Here is an 18,214-nt window from a genome sequence, read left to right as displayed (position 1 = left end):
AGTGACCACAGTTTATGGGAGCCACCTCAGTTCTGGTACCCAGCTTGTGGTTGTTTCAGATTGGGAACCTGAAAACAGACACCCAAAATCAGTGGCCACTTTTTAAAATGTGGCTGTTAACGACTTTCTTGCAAATTCAGCTCCCTCGCTCACACCCTCCCTCTGTTAAAGTCTCGGTGGAGTTTGTTTATATTCTGACTTCTTAATTTGCAAGCCAGAATAAGGAAATTAAATTTATTAATTTAGAAGAGCTTTATGCAAGCATTTCAGCAGGGCCATGGGAAATACCCTGACACTGAATATACAAAGCATACTTATCATTACATAGAAACATATGAGCCAAAGATGTGTGATGAAGATATTACGAATGCTTCAAAAGTGAGAGTATCACTCAAATGGTAGTTAGCAGGCATGTCCACAAAAGGGAAAAAAAAGCATTACATTCTCGGATCTGTGGGTAACCATTAAGTTCTCACAGTCAGTCCTGAAAGTGTTGCCAATGTGGCAATTCTGGGAAAGTAGCATGTATTTTGGGATGGCTTGGTGGAATCTCAAGGCTAACTGCTACTAACAGGTATACGTGTCAAGACTACACTAGCTTTGATGTAAAGAGGAAAGATGATGTAACTTTTCAATGTACAGCACATATCTGAAGAACAATATTGATAAGTGCCATACGGAATTATGCCTCTGTACTAAATGTTTCGAGTTGAAAGATAGGGTTTTGATGGAAATGGTTGATCACTGGAATAGGCAGAAAGATAATGCAGACATACTGCATGTGGCACAGATATATCAAAAGAGGAAAGGAACCAAAAGAGATTAGTGTGCAATGCAGTCCCCATATTTTTATTTTTCCCTTAGCTATGATAAAATTAAACTTGTAAACGATTAGGAGAATGGCAAATATAGCAGTGTGCTCTGTAAATGGCAAACTCTGCATGTAGGATTTCCCTGCACTAAGTAGCTTCAATGACTGGCATTAATTTTTGCTAACATTTTAAATCTGAAATTGTAAATGGCATTAGCAGAACAGTCCTTTTAAGACAGTTATAGAGTACCTGTAAGTGGATAGATTTCCAACACCATATTCAAAGGTGAAGAATGTAGTCTAAAACAATGCTGAATTTCACTGAGGACAAAAAAGTAAAAGGGCAAAAAGGTCTGGCTGTTATCTTATTTGCATTTGATAAAACAGGAGTAACTCTGACACCAGTGTATATGAGACAAGAATTTGGCTTTTATGCAACTAATTAGTCAGACCACAATTTTAAAAAATGGGTGCCTAATATTAGTGCCTAATGCCTTATTTGAGTTCAACTGGATTTAGAGCTGAACGTCCCCAAAACTTAGAGTTGTTGGTTCTGGTCTACCCTTATCTTTCTGCTTAATTCAAGGAAAACTATAGTCAAAAGAAATAGAATAAGTCAGTTACACTTGCTGAAGGGTTGAAAATAGAAAATCTTATTAAGATGAAAGGTGTTTGCTATCAAAGCAGAACTTCCCAGGACACTTCTGAAACACTGCCTGTAGGAAGATGAGTTTTCTAAATGAGTTTTCTAACTTCTTTTTTGGCTCACATTGGTAACTGGTTCATTTCCAGGTACTAGCAAGAATGTAAATATGGAATGAATCAACTTTTTCCACATTTTCGTTAGCAGTCCTTTTATGAAGAACAGATTTTCCACAGAGGAAATTAAAAAGTACATAAAACTGAGAAACCATGGTGTTGTTGAGACCAGCATCAGCTTTCAATGTCACTTTATAACTGGCAGTGTGTACTGTATTCGAATGGCATTAATATAAAGTACAAAGTTTGTTTCAATTAGCTTGTTTTTTCTCCGAGAAAATCCCTGAAATAACATTTGTCCAAAAGAGATGTGTATCACTACTTTGGAAATCTTTATGTATGTTTCTAAATTACCCTTCCTTGTAAATCTGACTGAATGTTGATTTAATAAATACATTTGGTTTGTGTGTACTGCTTAAATTAAAAAAAGATACAGCATAACTTTGATTTCCTGTACAAGACCAACAAATAGGGTTTTCTGCAGTAAATTCAGTCAGAAGGATCTTTCTATTTTGAAATTTTTTTTAAATGAAAAGAAAGTTTTCATTAGCATTTGGATCATATGTCTTTTTGGATGGCATTCTTTTGAATAATTTCTAAAACAATCTTCGCTCTTAGTGCATCAGTAAACATCTAAAAAATTGATATTTGATTAAAGACAATTGATATGGACAGCTCAAAAAGCCAGAACTTTATACAAAGTGATATCTGGATTGCCATCTAAATATAAACCATATGTAAAGTAGATGCTGTAAATATGCATTCAGACAAACATCCATTGATATTTTTTAGTGGAGGCATCTCTCTGAGTTACAGCACTTCTGCACATTACATGCCCTATGAAGTGTATTCTGTTTTGTACGCTGAAACTAAGTATGAGACATGTTAAAGTTCCTTGCCTTTCCATTGTGACACCAGAAGTATAACCTTTATTGTCAATGTCTGAACTGAATTTTCTAACAGCAGATGAGTGGAAATTTGTGGAAATAGCATGTGTTTCACCATTTTCCTTTATTTCTCCCTGAGGACAAGCAGCTGTCAGGTCAGCCCCCATTGCAGAGCCTGAAGCCATCAAGAGCAGGGATATATTTGCCTTGTTCTAAAGGGCAGCTTTTCTGCAGACTGCAGTGATCACATAAATACCTTCAGGCCAGTGTATCTGAGTAATCAGTGAGTGACCTCACTGACAATCTGAAACCACAAAATGCAACTTACGAAGCTCAGCGAGGCAAGCCAGCTAGATCTAGGTATGGCAGTGGCAATAAACAAAAAGGAATGAATTCATTCATGTTCACACTTACATTTTTCAGGGCTGCATGAAACTAATTCTGAAAACTAATAGTGATATAAAACACTTGTATAGTACTTTTCATAACCCTCTTACCTCAAGTGCTTTACAATAAAATCCAGGGTACCTAATAGAATTTGCTTTTCAATGTTCCTTATCTTTAATCTGTAATAACAACTGCTGGGTACCAGTCAGATTTTAAAAAGCAAATAAATTTAGTGCTTTTTCATTTGCTTTTTCGTGGGGGGATGGCTGGGTACATACCAGGTCTCCAGGCTTTTCCACACTGTCCACTACACTGTAAGCGTCAGAAGCTATACCACCGGCTGAAATTCATCCCAGCGCAGAAGGTTACACAAGGTCCTAAAAACCACAAACCTTTTGTTAAAGGTGAAATTCAGCCCAGGTGTAGAGGACCAGCACTAGGCCTATATGCCACCTATGTCCCACTTAAATGAAAATATAGGGCTTAACTGGGACCACGTAGACCTTGTGAGTATATTTTATGCTGTGGGCTTAAGCAGACCTTCTTCTGGCATAGGCTGAATTGCGCCTTCAGTTGAATGAGTCTTACAATGTTCAAGCTCAGGTTTGGTCTACACCAGCAACTTATGTCAATGTAACTACGTCACTCAGGGGTATGGATTTTCCAGACCCCTGAGCGATGGAGTTATACCGACCTAACTCCCAGCACTGACAGCACTATATCAACGGGACAGCTTCTCCTGTTGACATAGCTACTGCCTTTCAGGGAGGTGGATTCACTAAGTTGATGGGAGAAGCTCTCCTGTCAGCGTAGGTAGGGTCGTGATTGAAGTGCGACAGTGGTTGTGCTGCTGAAGCCTCCTAAGTGTAGACAAGCCCTTCGTCATCACTGCGCTTAAATTAGGGAGAATTTAAAGAAAAAGTGAGGCTGCGTATTGTTTATAGTCCTCCCAATTATGCCCATTTTTCCAAGCTTGCCAACTATGGGCCTAAACCAATATCCATTGACATCAATGGCAAGGCTCCAGTTGACTTTAATAAGTGTTGGATTGGATGTTACATTTTCTCAATATACAGATATGACCAAGTATCTGTCTCCTCCATATAATTTTTGCCAGGTTTATATCTTAAAATCATTAGCACCAGAAGGATAAGCATAGGGTGCAACTGCTTAGCATCACTCATGACTTCCCCAAACCAGCAGAATTCACCCTCCACTATGTTCCCATGGCATAGACACAGAAGGGATAAGGAGCCTGGTTAGTCAGTGCATTTGTGAATGTACAATCCAGCTCTTCTTTATCTTGACAAGTCACTTCTGCGCCTGGCAAGAATAATTTGCCCCAGGAGCTAGGTGTGGGTCCATGGGCAGCCAGAATACAGGCGCTCTCTGATGCTGTTTTTGGAGCACTTATTGTGCATGTTTATTGTTTAATTTGATGCTTGGACTGAATGATGCCTACCAAGCACTACTTTGAAGCACCTGGAACACCTTAGCGGGGTGCAGGGAGGGAATAATCTTTTATTTTTAAAAATGCATCATCATTGTGGAAAATAATCCATATCCAATGTGGGGGGAGAAATTTTACCTTCCAGATGAAGAAATGACAACCAGCACAATGAACTCCCCCCCAGGGCAGACATCCTAAAATGATGACAGCTATATTCAGGAGGTTGCCTAGTATGATGCAATATTTTAAAGAACGCTCTTGACCCAAATCTACCACAATTTATTTTCAAAAAATTATCAGTAGATTTAGGCCTAAATGAATCCCCCAGATCCAGATCAGCCTGAACTTTAAAGGAGCTTAAATCTAGACCTATAGTTTGGTGTTTAGGTCCATTTCTGGACTGCATATGCCACATGATGCACTATTACTTTCACCATAGTTCCCACCACTCTGTAATCACTGTAGATCTCTGCACTTACTTATATCTGGGAGAGTGATCACATGCAAGCAGCTCCCTCAAGAATCTTTCAGGAATCCTAACACAGTTCTCAGCCTGTGAAGGAAAAGAAAAATAAAATCAAATGTAGAAGGATATTACAGATTATGTATTACTTATGCCACCCGATCTTAAACCAAACTTTGCACCCTCGATAATCTGTATGTTATTCCCTGATAACCAGAAACTTCTATGCTTAAACTCTGTACCATTCACTTTTTTTTTAACATCATCTTAATAAAATTTTTAAATGTCTATCATGGGACGGGAAGAGTGTGAAACAATTAGCAAAGAATTTGAAATGTTGAGGGTGGGGGGAAATGTAAAAATAGAGCAAAATGTATTCTTGGTCAGGAGAAGTGGGTGCTCAGCACCTCTTAGGATCAGGCCTTATCATTTTACTTTCACAATATAATTCTTATGACTCTAATAGATCCTTCAACCCACCACCAAAGTCGAATAGACACACTTGGAACAAAACTGTTGAAAAGTCCCAGAAAAGTGGGAAGCTTGAGAACTTTGGATGCCAACGTCCCTGTACTGGAGCTGACAAACAGGGAATGAAGCCAGGGTGTTGTGGTCAGTGCTTGCTATTTACTCTACAAGTGGGGCTGAAAGGGCTTTGTCCACTGGGATTACATTTTAGTTTTAAAAGCTTATTTCTTCTCTTCTGGTCTCTTGGACTTTATGCAGACACCACAAAGAGGAAAATAGAAAATGCAAGTATTCTTATGTACTCATAAAAGCAGCATATTCATGGAAGCTGTTCTGTACATTTAGCTTAACATGAGATCCAGGAACCTTGCATGACATCAGATGAGCCTTTGCAAAAATGTCTTCTTTCATGTCTGTTTTTATTGCAATCCAAGCTAACATAAGTAGCTTATTTACACTAGTAATTAAAAATATTAGTTCTTTCCTTGCCAGCATGACACATCCTTAGGAGCTCCACGTTTCAACAACAAAGGCTTTCTGCACCAGACAAGCTGCATCATCGTTAGCATGGACGGCTCATCATTGCATCATGCAATGCAAATTGCAGGACATGTTTCTTTATCAGCTGAGCTGTATTTTAATGTTGCTGTCACATTAAATATTTGTTGCTTGGGCTCAGTAAATGACAGTCATAAAGTGTGGCCAGGGCCAGCATCTTAAGTGTTTTTGATGCCTAATGTACGTCCTGATACTGGAACTAAACCACATGGATTTAGAACTAATTATATGCAAGCTATGATAACAGATTTATTTCACAAGCACTGTACTGTGATCCATGGCTGAAATTACAAGCTTGAAAAAAAATTACCAAGATGAATAACTATGGATTGTGAAAAAACAAATTGAACTAGTTTTAGAGGTTTAGTTATTTATAAAGAAAAGGAAAACCGAACCAAAAAAGAAAAGGATCATCATGATAAGTCAGGTGGCAGCCATTTCTCTCTCCTTGTGTCTTTGCTATCTAGTCTGGCTGGGTTAAATCCATGTCTGACTAATATTTTAATATTACTTTCAAGGGAAATTAGTTTGTGTTTTAAAAAAAGTTTAATATAGTCTTTGTGCTTTCTTTCTCTAGTCAGTCTCTTTACTTGGCTCTGGGTTTAGTTTAATTTGTTTAATTAAAAGGCCTAGATCAAGCCTTTTAGGTTCAGCCGTGTGTAAAGGGCCTTATGCAGCTGCACTGTCCCAGAAGCTGCTGCAGGAAGAAATGGTGACTCACTCCCATCTTGAGCATGTCTGGAAGTAAGTTAGCAGAACTACTCTCGCCTTGCACCCACCCACTGCTATTGGCCTGCTTAGGCCAACCTTGCCCTTTTGCTGCACAATGCAGCGGTCCCAGACCCATGATGTTAGCAGCCTTAAAGTGGTCACAGTGCAGAGAATGGAGGGGGAAAGGGCAAGAAGGTGTATCCTTACTCCTAATTACTCTGCACAGCTGCATTAGGGCAGCATTAGTCAGATGTAGCCCTAATGAAACAGTTAAAATCTAGCCCCTTGAAAATGTATCTTGGGTTAGAGTCTCATCCAAAAGAAAGGCAGCCTTTGTGGCTACTAGACCGCAGAATTGCCATAAGCTCCCTGGAGTATGCAGTGCAGGAATTCTACTATGAATGCAAGGACTCATAGGGTCCTGACCGTCATGTGTGTCAAACGAACTCAAGGTAATTGTGCCTCTGATATGCCAATACACATATGTTGGGGTTGGGGTGGGGAGAGATGTCTACATTCAGAAACCCAAGGAAGATTATTGTTTTCCCAGACAGAACTGTATGTACTGAGGTCACCTCTACTTCCTAGCTAACAGCTCCATGAGAAAAGGAGAAAAGGCTATTAGTCCAAAAAGCATCCTTCTACTACCTCCAATATAATGGCAGGCAGCAGGTTCTCGGGCACTCTGGTGATTAGGAGAAGGAGATCTCCTCTGGTGATGAGCAGATTCTCCCCTCCCAACAGGTCTCTTCATGACCTCAACAAACATGTTCACCTTTCCTGTAGGGCTATGTACAGAAGGTGAGTACTCCAGCACTAATAACCACCATTGGGCACCATTGACAATAGGGTGTGGCAGAGGGCATTGGCATGTGTTTTTCTTGTCAGCTGATCTGCAACTCCCCTGACTGACAAGGATTTGGTGGCTGTTTGAGGCTGGAACACTGGATACATTGTGCTGGACCACGACTTCTACAGTTTAAATGTCTGATGCGCCCTGGCTTCTTTTGGTACCCTAGAATTAATTTCTGAAGCATTATAGACACACACGGCCTGATTCTGGTCACACACTGAGTTAAATCAGGAAGAAGTCCCCTGAAGTCGGTGAGATGCCATGGACACAAAACAGGTGAGAGATCAGAATCAACCCTTCATTTTAAGTCTCCAACTCTGCAACGGAGCACTACCACCACGTGGTCTACAGAGCCGCAGAGGAATGACGAGAGCAGCCCTACCCACCAGCTACCTGGTCTCCAATTGATTCACAGTCCTGAATGCAAGAGGCAGAGAACCAAAGCAGGGACAGAGGATGTTGTGTAACACTGTGGGTGTAGAGTATCCCGAGATCAACCCCCTGCTAGAGCATCAAAGGCTAGCCTTCTCATCGTCATTGCTCATTACTGAGAGGCTGGAGATGAACAAGCCTGTTTTCAGTTCTCCCTACCTCTCTTTTGCTCCAGCAAGAGCTGCACTTCCTCCTCCACTTTTGTTCCCCCTGCCTCTCCCTTCCCTGGCCTAAATGATACCCTCCAAACACACCTCCCATATAACTGAGCCACCTCCTATCTACATTGTTCCTGGCCAGAGAAAGCAGCTTGCAAGTGGAACCAGATTTCATGGCCTCATCTATGCCTGATCCACACTAATGATAAAATTGTGTAACATTGTACTCATTAAAACATGCCAGTTAAGATGTTTACTAACATGATGCATCTTCCCAGTATAGACAATGTACCTGGCCCTGACTTGTGAGAATGAGTGACATGTATTGTTTTATGCAGCCCTGGCTTCTTTTCTCACTCCCAAATTCCCAAAGATGTTTGTGTGCTATTTCAAGTTGGAAATCTATTTCTCAAGCTATTCTGGATAAAAACCTGGGCCAGTGAATTATGTAGGTTGGGATTTATAGCTTGGGAAAAGTGTGAGAAATGTATTGGTGAAAAAGTTTGTGCACAACTGCACAAAACAAAAAAAATCTCATTTTGGCCCATTGCACTTATCAGCAGTTACAGGTACTACACATGGCCTTAGGCAGGGTTATGTTATCCTCCCGTGTGGGGAACCCCCTTCATGTCAGAGAACAATGGGGTGTGTTTTTTCCCTTTGTTAAAACACATTAAAATAAAATCTTAAGTTTCCCTTGCTTAAATTTCCCTTTGCAGATATAGCACAATAACCGAGTGAAATGTATTATTACTCAGCAAGCTGCAGGACACATATCATTCACTTCAAACTTCTACATGCAAAGCAAAGGCAAGAGAATTAGAAAATGATGATTTGTTTGTTTAACTTGGAATGTGTGTGCTTTACGGGCTAGATGAAGACAACTCACTTTGAGACACTGTTGTAACAATTAATGGAAACAAAAACATTTTCCTGCCACATCTGAGTTTGGGTTACATAGGCAAAACAAAAGCAAAAGCTGCATTATTTTTATAGTTTTAAGGTTTTGACAGCTGAGAGATGGGATTGGGGTACTAGATAGAGGGGGGACTTTGGAAGGGGTTGAGTAGAGCCCTGACCCGGACTGCTCTGGCAAGGGGCTGGGTCCACGTGACTGGAGGGTTCTATAATAGGACGGGAATTTGAAAGCAGTTTGACCGAAGGGGCACGGTTGAGCTGTGGGAAGGAGTGAGAAACAGTATGGTCCAGTGACTAAAACACAAGACTGACTCACAAGATCTAGGTTCTGTTGCCAGCTCTCTCGCTGACCCGTTGCGTTACACTGGGCAAGTCACTTCCCCTCCCTTTGACTTTCTTACCCAGCCCTCCTATGTCTGTCTTGCCTATTTACACTAAGCTATTCAGGACCAGAACTGTGTCTCACTAGATGTTTGTACAGGGCCTAGCACAATAGAACCCTAATACTATAGTAATACAAACAGCAGCAGCCACCATAGCTTCTTGGTGATTCCCCTCCCTCACCCCCAAATGCCCAAGTAAATTCTGATCCATGACAAAGGTAGGGTTTACATATCTAATTTATATAGTCAGTCAAAAAGCAGAATCCTAAGCTCCATGGAATTCAGCACAATAGATTTAGCAGTCTGAAGTGCTCTTTTAATCTGAAAGGTTTGTCCTGGGATGGCCCATTGGGCATGGATTTCATTTGTGGGCATTGACAGGAATGTAACCATTCTCACAGTTTAAAAAAAAAGATAGACTTCTGTTCTGGTGACTGATATAGCTTGAAACATCTGTGATTGCCAAACATATCAGGCATCAAGATCATTTCAGTACCAGCCCCGTGCTGTGCTGCTGGCAAAATCATATAGCCTATTAACTCAAATCAAGGAAGAGGTTTGGCTGAGTGTGGAGACTGACGAGGGATGGGGCAGGGACCACTTATAGCTGCAGCTTGGGAATGGGGTTTAGTGGACGCTGTGGTGTTACTGAGGGTGCTTACCATATTAGCATCAGAAAGTAGATATGAGGGGTTACTTTTATTTCACAGCCTCATAACTACCATGGCTGCCTTCACCACAGCCTAAAGCCAAATGGACGTCATCTTATCCAAGTGGACCTCACCTAGTTTGTCATTTCAGTCTTACTCATTTTCTCATTTGTTCATATATATATTCATTCTTTAGGCCAGATTTTCAGGCAAGGCCAAAATACACAGAATTTAAATGACGGGTAGTAGGCAAAGGTGGCTTAAAGCTCTGATTTCAAATGCTTTGGGCCTGGTGTTACTGTGCACAGCTTCCTCCTTGAGCTGCATGCTAACTTGTGGAGGCCCCATAAGGAAATGAAAAACAGCCAGAGTAAGAGAGTGAAGGGGATCCTGACATACCCACTTCTCTCTAACCATACCCCCTTTCCCAGCAACACTGGTACCGTGGAAGGATGTGTGGCACAGGATTGCCGAATCACCCTTACACGGGGCTGTTCAAACAGGTTTTGCAGCCACAGTCCACTGGCAGTGAGGCACAAAGTGGCTACATCACACCAAAGGATCTGCCCCTTTGCCTCTGTGAAGTTTTATCTCCTCAGCCCATACGTAGGCTTTCGGATAGCAGCGAATTTTGGCTTTATGCTAAGCTTAGTCTTCAATGTATAAAATGTAATGAAAAGGGAAAACCAGAGGAGAAGTCTGGTCATGAGTGGTTATATGGGTCTACTTGTTTCAGGCTAAGTAGATTCTTCTGCTTCATCAACTCGGCTTAAGTTTATAGGATCATTTCTACATCTCTTGCCAATGCTCTGCCTAGTATCGCATTCAAAGCACACTTCTTAAAACATTTTTATAGACAAGGTTTGCATTATACCTCATGTTAAAGAGAAGATTATGGCAAATGTTAACAGTTAAGGATCACTTTTTTTGTACACACATTATATCCCCTTTTCTTATATAGTAAAGACATGTTTATTTTTAGAAGTGGCATTTCAAGAAAGTATATATTGTATACAAAATATTTTGTAACTTTTTAAAAATGCTCTCATTCTAAGTGAAATACACACACAAGGTGCTTTGGATAGACTTTGACTGAATAGACACAATTTGAACTGACTTGAAATAATTTAGCTTTACAGCACCACCTGTAGGAAAGTTGTGTATGTTTGAACAAAAAAGACACTGTCCACTTTTTTTATTCTTGAAAATCATGTAATGTATTTGTTTTAGCTTCATAAAGCAGTAAATATATCTTGTCTGAAATTCTAATTTTTGGATCTTACTGATAACATGTTATATATTTCACAGGTAATGAATATTAAGGTTTTAGTTTGGTTTTATTTTATGGACAAAATACATATCCTACACATATGGCTACTTTCAGCAGGCTGTTGTTGCTATTTGAAAATTTCTATGTGTATACACAAAACATGTAATGCTTCAGCCCAGGTCTGATGGCACTATATGTGAGAATATTGGGGTATATAGTAAATCAGGAAATTAAGCAGCAGTATCCTTTAGCACATCATCTGTACCCTGAAATATCTGCCAGTACAGGTATTGCATGAATAGAGAATTGTAAACCATACACAATAAGTACCTCTACATTGGAAGTAACAAATTGGATCTTATGGGGAGTACACATTTTCATCAGAAATAATGAAAGGAGGTAGACTCGCACCTTTCACTGCTAGGTTAATAGTTAAAATCTGACTGTGGAACTAAGCATATAATTAATGAGAAATCATTTATTCAATTAATTTTTTCTTTTTTCCTGTTCTCAAGTTGTTACAAACAACTTATTATGTTCTCAAATGTGTTAATTATTGAAATTATTCATGTGTTTCTTGGCAAATTGTCCTATTTGGGTTTACTACAATTCATGCTGTCAGTTGTTAAAAACTAACGTACATAACTAATCAACGCAGCTTGAATTTCCAGTTGTATAATCTGTTGCAATATCCACAGATTACACTGTAATGGCTTAACTACAAAAGTCCAATCAGGGAACAGAAAAAAAAATCCTTCCAAAAACCAAAACACCACCTACAACTTACGTAATTAACTGAACCAGAACAAATTACATTTATGATCTCATATGCAATCTGAAATTTGCTTCTGCTGAATATTTGAGCATATGAGTGAACCTTCCACTTTCCACATTCATTTGCGGAAGTAAAGCTTGAAGAGTTGAATGTTCAGGAAGAGCAAACAAACATAAAATTGGATTTGGCCATTTCCCATCATAATGAATATTCATGGCAATTTCAGCTCATGTCTTAGCTATCTGGTAGTTAGCTATGTCAGTCTGTATTCCTTTCACAACCAGCATGCTTGTTGGCAGTCTCTGCCGAGTGCAGATGATGAATGGGCATGTAAACCAAACTATTCTCTCACTCTTAGGGGTGGGCCCCTCCAGATCAGGATGGAAGTACATTGGTGAAGCAGTCTGAGTAATGTTTCACCGTTTCTCTTGCCATATCTGTTGTGTGGATAACTAGATCTCAGTATCCAGCTTTCACATCACTAAATTCAGTGCATAGAAGGACAAAAAGAAAAAAAAAGATGGAGCCTGATGTTCCCACCTAGACAGCTGTCCACATGGTGCTCTTGAATTTATTCAAGAGCACAGAATTTTCTGTTAACCTGCAGATATTTTCTTGCCTTGTCAAAAACAATTGAGGAAGGAGAACACTTGCCAATTCACAGACAGTTGCAGCGTGCAAGTACCTAACTATATTCATGATGTAAAGTTAAAGCAAAAAAGCGATTTCATTTGGCATTATTAAGTTTCTACGCTCAGTTAAGCATGCTAAACTAACAGATTAATCATCATTTCAAAAATCCAACTAATGATTGCCAGGATTAATAATTACTACTGAATTTAGTTATAACAGGCAGAATGATAAAAATGTAGTCCTCCCTCTGTCTTTCTTCAGGGTGGCCAGAAATTAGGTTTTTAAACACAACTACCAGAACATTTGATTTCCAGGCAGATAACACCTGGACAGTGGAGATTCTGGTAATTGGAAGGGAGTTAGGTTGGGTTCTTGTCGGAGATGATAGGCTATTAGGCAATTGGGAGGAATGAGTCTGGGAGAAAACTGGTGCTTTGTGGGGAAGGCTGAAGTGGTCAGCTGGTGTGAGGGGAACTTGGGTTGGGCAGCTAAGGACAGCAGGTGCATTCAGCCAATGGGAAATGGCAGGAAGCAGCCGGGAGTCACGCTGGGCTCTTTTGTGGGGTAGGGGAGAGCGGTGAGCAGTTTACAGAAAAGTAAAGTCATCCTAAATTCTAAAGTGCAATTCACAGAGGATGAGCAAGATTTGTCCTTGGTCCTAGAAAGGGTCTAAGTAGTTCAGTTTGAAAAAAATATATACAACCAGAATATTACATGTGCAATTATGAGTGTACATTTGTGTTGCCTCACTTAAATAGTCCAGGGCTACAGTACCTCTCCAGGCACATCGTGGGAACAGAAGAAATCCAGAAACTGTACAAGGCCACTTACGAAAGGTCCTCACCACTTGAATGGCCCTACACCTTGCCCCGGCAGCAGAAGCAGGGGCAACCCATTGTAATTGTCCTGAAATGTCCAGAGGATTTCCATATGCCTTACAGCTGCATAGCACAGGGCTGAGTTCTAACCCAGCGAAACAGGAGACTCACTTCAGCCCAATGAGTTCCAGGACAATGATTTTGTGTAGAAGTACTCAAACATAGATTTTTCTACTATTGATTGTGTAGAAGAAATACAGTGAATTGATGGGATACTATAGTTTACAGGAAGGAATTTAGTCACAGATGTAATTGTTAACATACATTACTACATAAACCCCAGAAGTCTATATCAGAATGTTACTAAAGCAAAACTTTCTATTAGAGTAAAAGTATTTACTACTTGTCTATGTTTGTTTGTTATTTAAAATAGCAAAGGAGAACCAAGGGGAAAGCCACATGGCTTAGGAGGTCATTAACTCCCTTTCTAGATTTGAACTGAAACCAGTTTCAATTGGTGAGTGACAAAAACGTTGTTACTGCTACTGATGGCATGTGTGCACTGCGTTGGTAATCTCAGTCAACACACATCATATAGGCACTGTATTTTGTGTTATAGATTCATCTTCTGGGAGGGTATCTTCTGCAGCTTGCCTAAGGATAGATCTACTATACCTCGGAAAGAGCAGCAAAGAGTGCACACATGCCATCGGTAGCAGATCCAGACTAACATAGCTGCCCCTCTGATACTATACCTCGGAAGAGTTTATGATCCAGTTTGTTTGTACATAATTTTGAAAAAGCTTTCTGTAGTGGAGAGAAAGTACTTTTTTCACCATCCATTTACTAACAGGTGTTTTTGTTAAAATAAAGATAAAACTGGAACAAAGAGATGGTGCTAAGAAATGCCAGTTTGACTTGTGTTTTTTTAAGTATCTGTTTTCAATTAAATATAAAAAAGCTCTGCATATGTAGCTGAACTACAAATATAATTTATCTTGTCAGCTCTTGCTGCATCAAAACTGTTGTTTGTTTTCAAAAGTCATCCCCTGAATAAAATGTGAATCAAGTTCATAACCACGCCCCGCCTATTTCCGCCTTCTGTTTTGCCTTTAGACAATCTCTGATCCTTAGAGCACAATGATATCATCCCTGTACTCTTCAATTATCAATTCCAGCCTTGCTGATGTGCCTGGGACTGGTCCAGGAGTCGAGATACTGCTGCTAATGACAACCAAAAATTGTTGGTTTGTTTTTTGTTAAGCTGTGTCTGTCAGACATAAATGTTTCCTTTGGATCTAACTTGTTGTATGCATCAACATATATTCTTGGGGGGTGGGGAGAGAAGGGAGAGAGAGAAAATAATGGACACATTGTCCTCTGTGAAGAGCTTAGCTTCACAGAGGACTGGAAATTCCTCAAGATGGAGAGGAAGGATGGGGTTTACCACCCCTCCCTATGGAACAAGGAAGGTCAATATCCAAATCCAATTAATCTTTGGGAATCCACAGATCCCATGACCACCCAGCAGCCTTCTACCAGCCTTACCTGCCAGGGGTCATCTCTGCTTCCTGCAAGGCTGTGCCAGTTGGTGCCCTGGGTCATCTGCTAAAGGTGAATGTGTGAGTGGGAATTCAGCTGTACTGGTGAGGGAGTGCCTACATTAGTTCTGTTACAGGTGCTATTAACTTCAAGTGGGGTGGTGGAGGAAAAATGCATGAAGAGTGCCCATCCCCCATCCCTGTGCCGCTCTTGGCACTGTAAGGAGGAGGCACAGCTGAATCCTGCAGAGGGATTTCCATTAGAATTGAAGGAGGGGAAAATAATGCCATAGGTGCAGCACTCCCTGTTTTGCATTGGCCGTAGTTATTTTCTGATGAACGCTTCATATTCACCCCTCTCAAAGAAATGTTTCATTTTTGAAAAGTTTGATCCTCACTGTCTTTATTCTCCAAAGGTAGATTGTTTTCCTGCCAGTGCACGTGCCAAATGCACACCCAGTACAACACAACACAGGCTCATACTAGGCCTGATTGAAAGCCCAGAGACTCCACTGGTCTTTGGAGCAGGCACACTGAGTGCAAATTTGTACATGCTTTGTCCAGTCTCTTTTGTCTGTAAATTTGTATAATATGAGTATTTAAAAAAAAAATCTTTAAGAAAACCCCAACAGTTTAATCATGGTGGAATGATGTGTGTATGTGGGGCGGAAACCAACCATATAGCACTCAGCAACTCCAAATTCTTTTTTTAATTCTGAAATTTTAAGCCTTTCTGGACCAAGATGGTGGATGAGCAGCTGCAGGTGAAGAGGATGAAGTGTCAAAGACAACACAAACTCTATATTCTACATCCTCCCAGCGTTTGATTTTGATCTATAAATACACAGCAGAGCTGCCCTCCAGATCACAGAGAAGGACAGAGTTTTCAGGGATTCCCAGTCTGACAAAAATCACTTCCTAAAAAATATTTATCTGTGATATGTAAGGTTTGAGAGGTTTAAAAATGTGTCTAAACATTGTTATTAAATATCATGCACAGGGCCGGCGCTAGGCACCAGCGGAGGAAGCACATGCCTGGGGCAGCACATTCTCAGGGTGGCATAGTCTGGACAGCTTTTTTTTGCTTCGGCAGTTTGGGCGGCAATCTGAATTTTTTTTTTTTTTGCTTGGGGCGCAAAAATGGTAGGTCTGGCCCTGATCATGCATCAAGAAACCAGGCTTGATTGGGCTTTCATTTCAGGAAATCTATATGGATGTTTTTTTCCTTTGAAAATGAATCCAGCCCTTACTGAGCATTTCCACATAGGAAACCCTCTTCAGGTGCTATTTGTCAGAAATAAAAATAGGGGATTCAGATCAATGTATGACTTCACTTGTAACTGTAAATAATAATAAACTGCATTTGGTTCCAAACTTCTACACTGATGGCATATCTAGAAGAACATTTAATGTCATGACAGCACAGATATAGAATTCATCTTCACATAGGGGTGCTTCATTACCCATTTGAGGTTTTGGTTTGCTACACCCCTTGTGAGATACAAGGCCACCACTATCTCATAAAGATGAATACCATATCCTCTGGTAATGCCAGGACATAGTCCCTTTGTATATGTTTACAATACACACACAGGCAGACAAAGATAATTGTATTGCACCTAAGGAAAAGCAAAGATCAATGTACATATGCTGAGAATTACAAAGGACACAAAAATAACTAACATACAGCATGACGTAGTAGAAGAAAACCAAATCCAGTACTGAATCTGTTCTCCAAAATTATATTTTCTATTTTACTTTTGTATACCACATTAAGTATGTTTTATACAGAAACTATAGCATACACTGTGTCGAATGAATAGCAAATCAACTTCCCCCATTCATAAACTCACAGCAACATGGTTCATGTTAGCCTGGTAACAGATGTGTAAATATTTCAAAGCACACATAATTCAGGTTCTTAAGCCATTTGACTTTTGTAAGGACAAAACAGGGCTGTGTGTGCGCTCTAGTGACATTACAAGTACATATTTCTGTTTGAGGCTATTCGCCTTAGCCCTGTTTAATTCATCCAGCCAATTTATCATCTTTTAATTTTTTTTAAATTATTGATTAAAGGACCGTCAGTCAGTCATGGCAATTTAGTAAGCAGGGTTCCAATGTGTTTCAATACACTTGGGAGTCATACACGACCTCTTAAAAAAGGGGATTGTGGAAAAACTTAAAATATTTTAGACCTGCTCACATCATATTTATTTGCTCTTTCCGTACAATGGAAAGAGAAAAACACCAACATTATTAGCTCTAAAAAGTTTTAGAATTAAACCATTTCTTGAACTTTCAGATTTTACTGTGGATGTAAGTGACAGAATAAATCTTGCAGGCTGCATATGCTCTGTATTATACAGACTCTTAAATAAACATTTTGTGATGATTAAGAGTTGTGGCAATGCTATTTCATTTCCCCCTTTCTTAGCCTCCGTAGCTTCCTCCCAGTGTAAGCTAGAGCACAGATCATAATTATAATGCAAAACAGCATCCCACAGCCTTGTTAATGCATTTCAAACCTGAAGTTCCTTGAAGTTCTAAGGATTTTAAAATATTGATATTCATTAACGGAATGATTTCCTGTGACATAAATGCACATTATATTCTTTAATGTGCTGGAAACAACTAAAAATGCCATGTCAGAAGTGTTTACATGGCTGTTGTGAAAAATGGTACCTTGCTAATATATGCCTGTTTCTTAAATTCTGTGAGCAGTTGTAAGACAGTCAGATACCACCCATGGGATCGTGTGCCCTCATGAAACACAATTACAATGAGAATATCTCATTATCTCATTGGCTTTAGCTTACTGTTCTGTTACCATGGTTTCAAATACACAGAGGAGTCTGAAACTAAGAGTGCTGCTAACAAAGAACATATCCTTGTACAATGACATCAGATCATGTTAGACAGAATAGACTTAATTAAATACCCCCCGATGTAGGCCAAAATACAGAACTTGTGTATACTTTAAAAAAAAATGGAATCTAGTGTTTTTTTAAGCAGCTGTAAAAACCCTGTAATTTTGAAAATGAATAAAGCACCATGACAGCTTTGCCAAATAGTCATTAAAAGCAACAACAAAGTGACAATTGATTTTACAAATTTATTTTTGTATGAATTGTGCTCTTTTAATTGTACTCTTACCAATTCCACTATTCTTGATCCATCTCTCACCCGGTAGTGAACTTGGACTATCTTGGTTCTATCATCACAATGCCTTGAATTCAGAACATTACAGTCCGGTCTTGCCAAATGAATTGCAATGCTGCCTAATGAG

The 18,214-nt window shown here is 39.8% G+C and overlaps 1 long non-coding RNA gene across 1 annotated transcript; it reads right to left on the bottom strand.

Annotated features, from left to right (window-relative positions):
• Window positions 1–3,120: 3,120 nt before the first annotated feature.
• Window positions 3,121–17,694, bottom strand: LOC123376933. The gene is made up of 3 exons (XR_006581999.1): window positions 17,611–17,694; window positions 4,774–4,847; window positions 3,121–3,221 (listed from the first exon to the last, which is right to left on the bottom strand). It is a non-coding gene; the product is annotated as an uncharacterized LOC123376933 (long non-coding RNA).
• Between the last annotated feature and the right edge of the window lie 520 nt (window positions 17,695–18,214).

Source organism: Mauremys mutica, chromosome 9 (assembly GCF_020497125.1).
Source record: "Mauremys mutica isolate MM-2020 ecotype Southern chromosome 9, ASM2049712v1, whole genome shotgun sequence".
In the NCBI taxonomy this organism is placed as follows: Eukaryota; Metazoa; Chordata; order Testudines; family Geoemydidae; genus Mauremys; species Mauremys mutica.
This window is presented reverse-complemented; position numbering and strand designations above follow the sequence as displayed.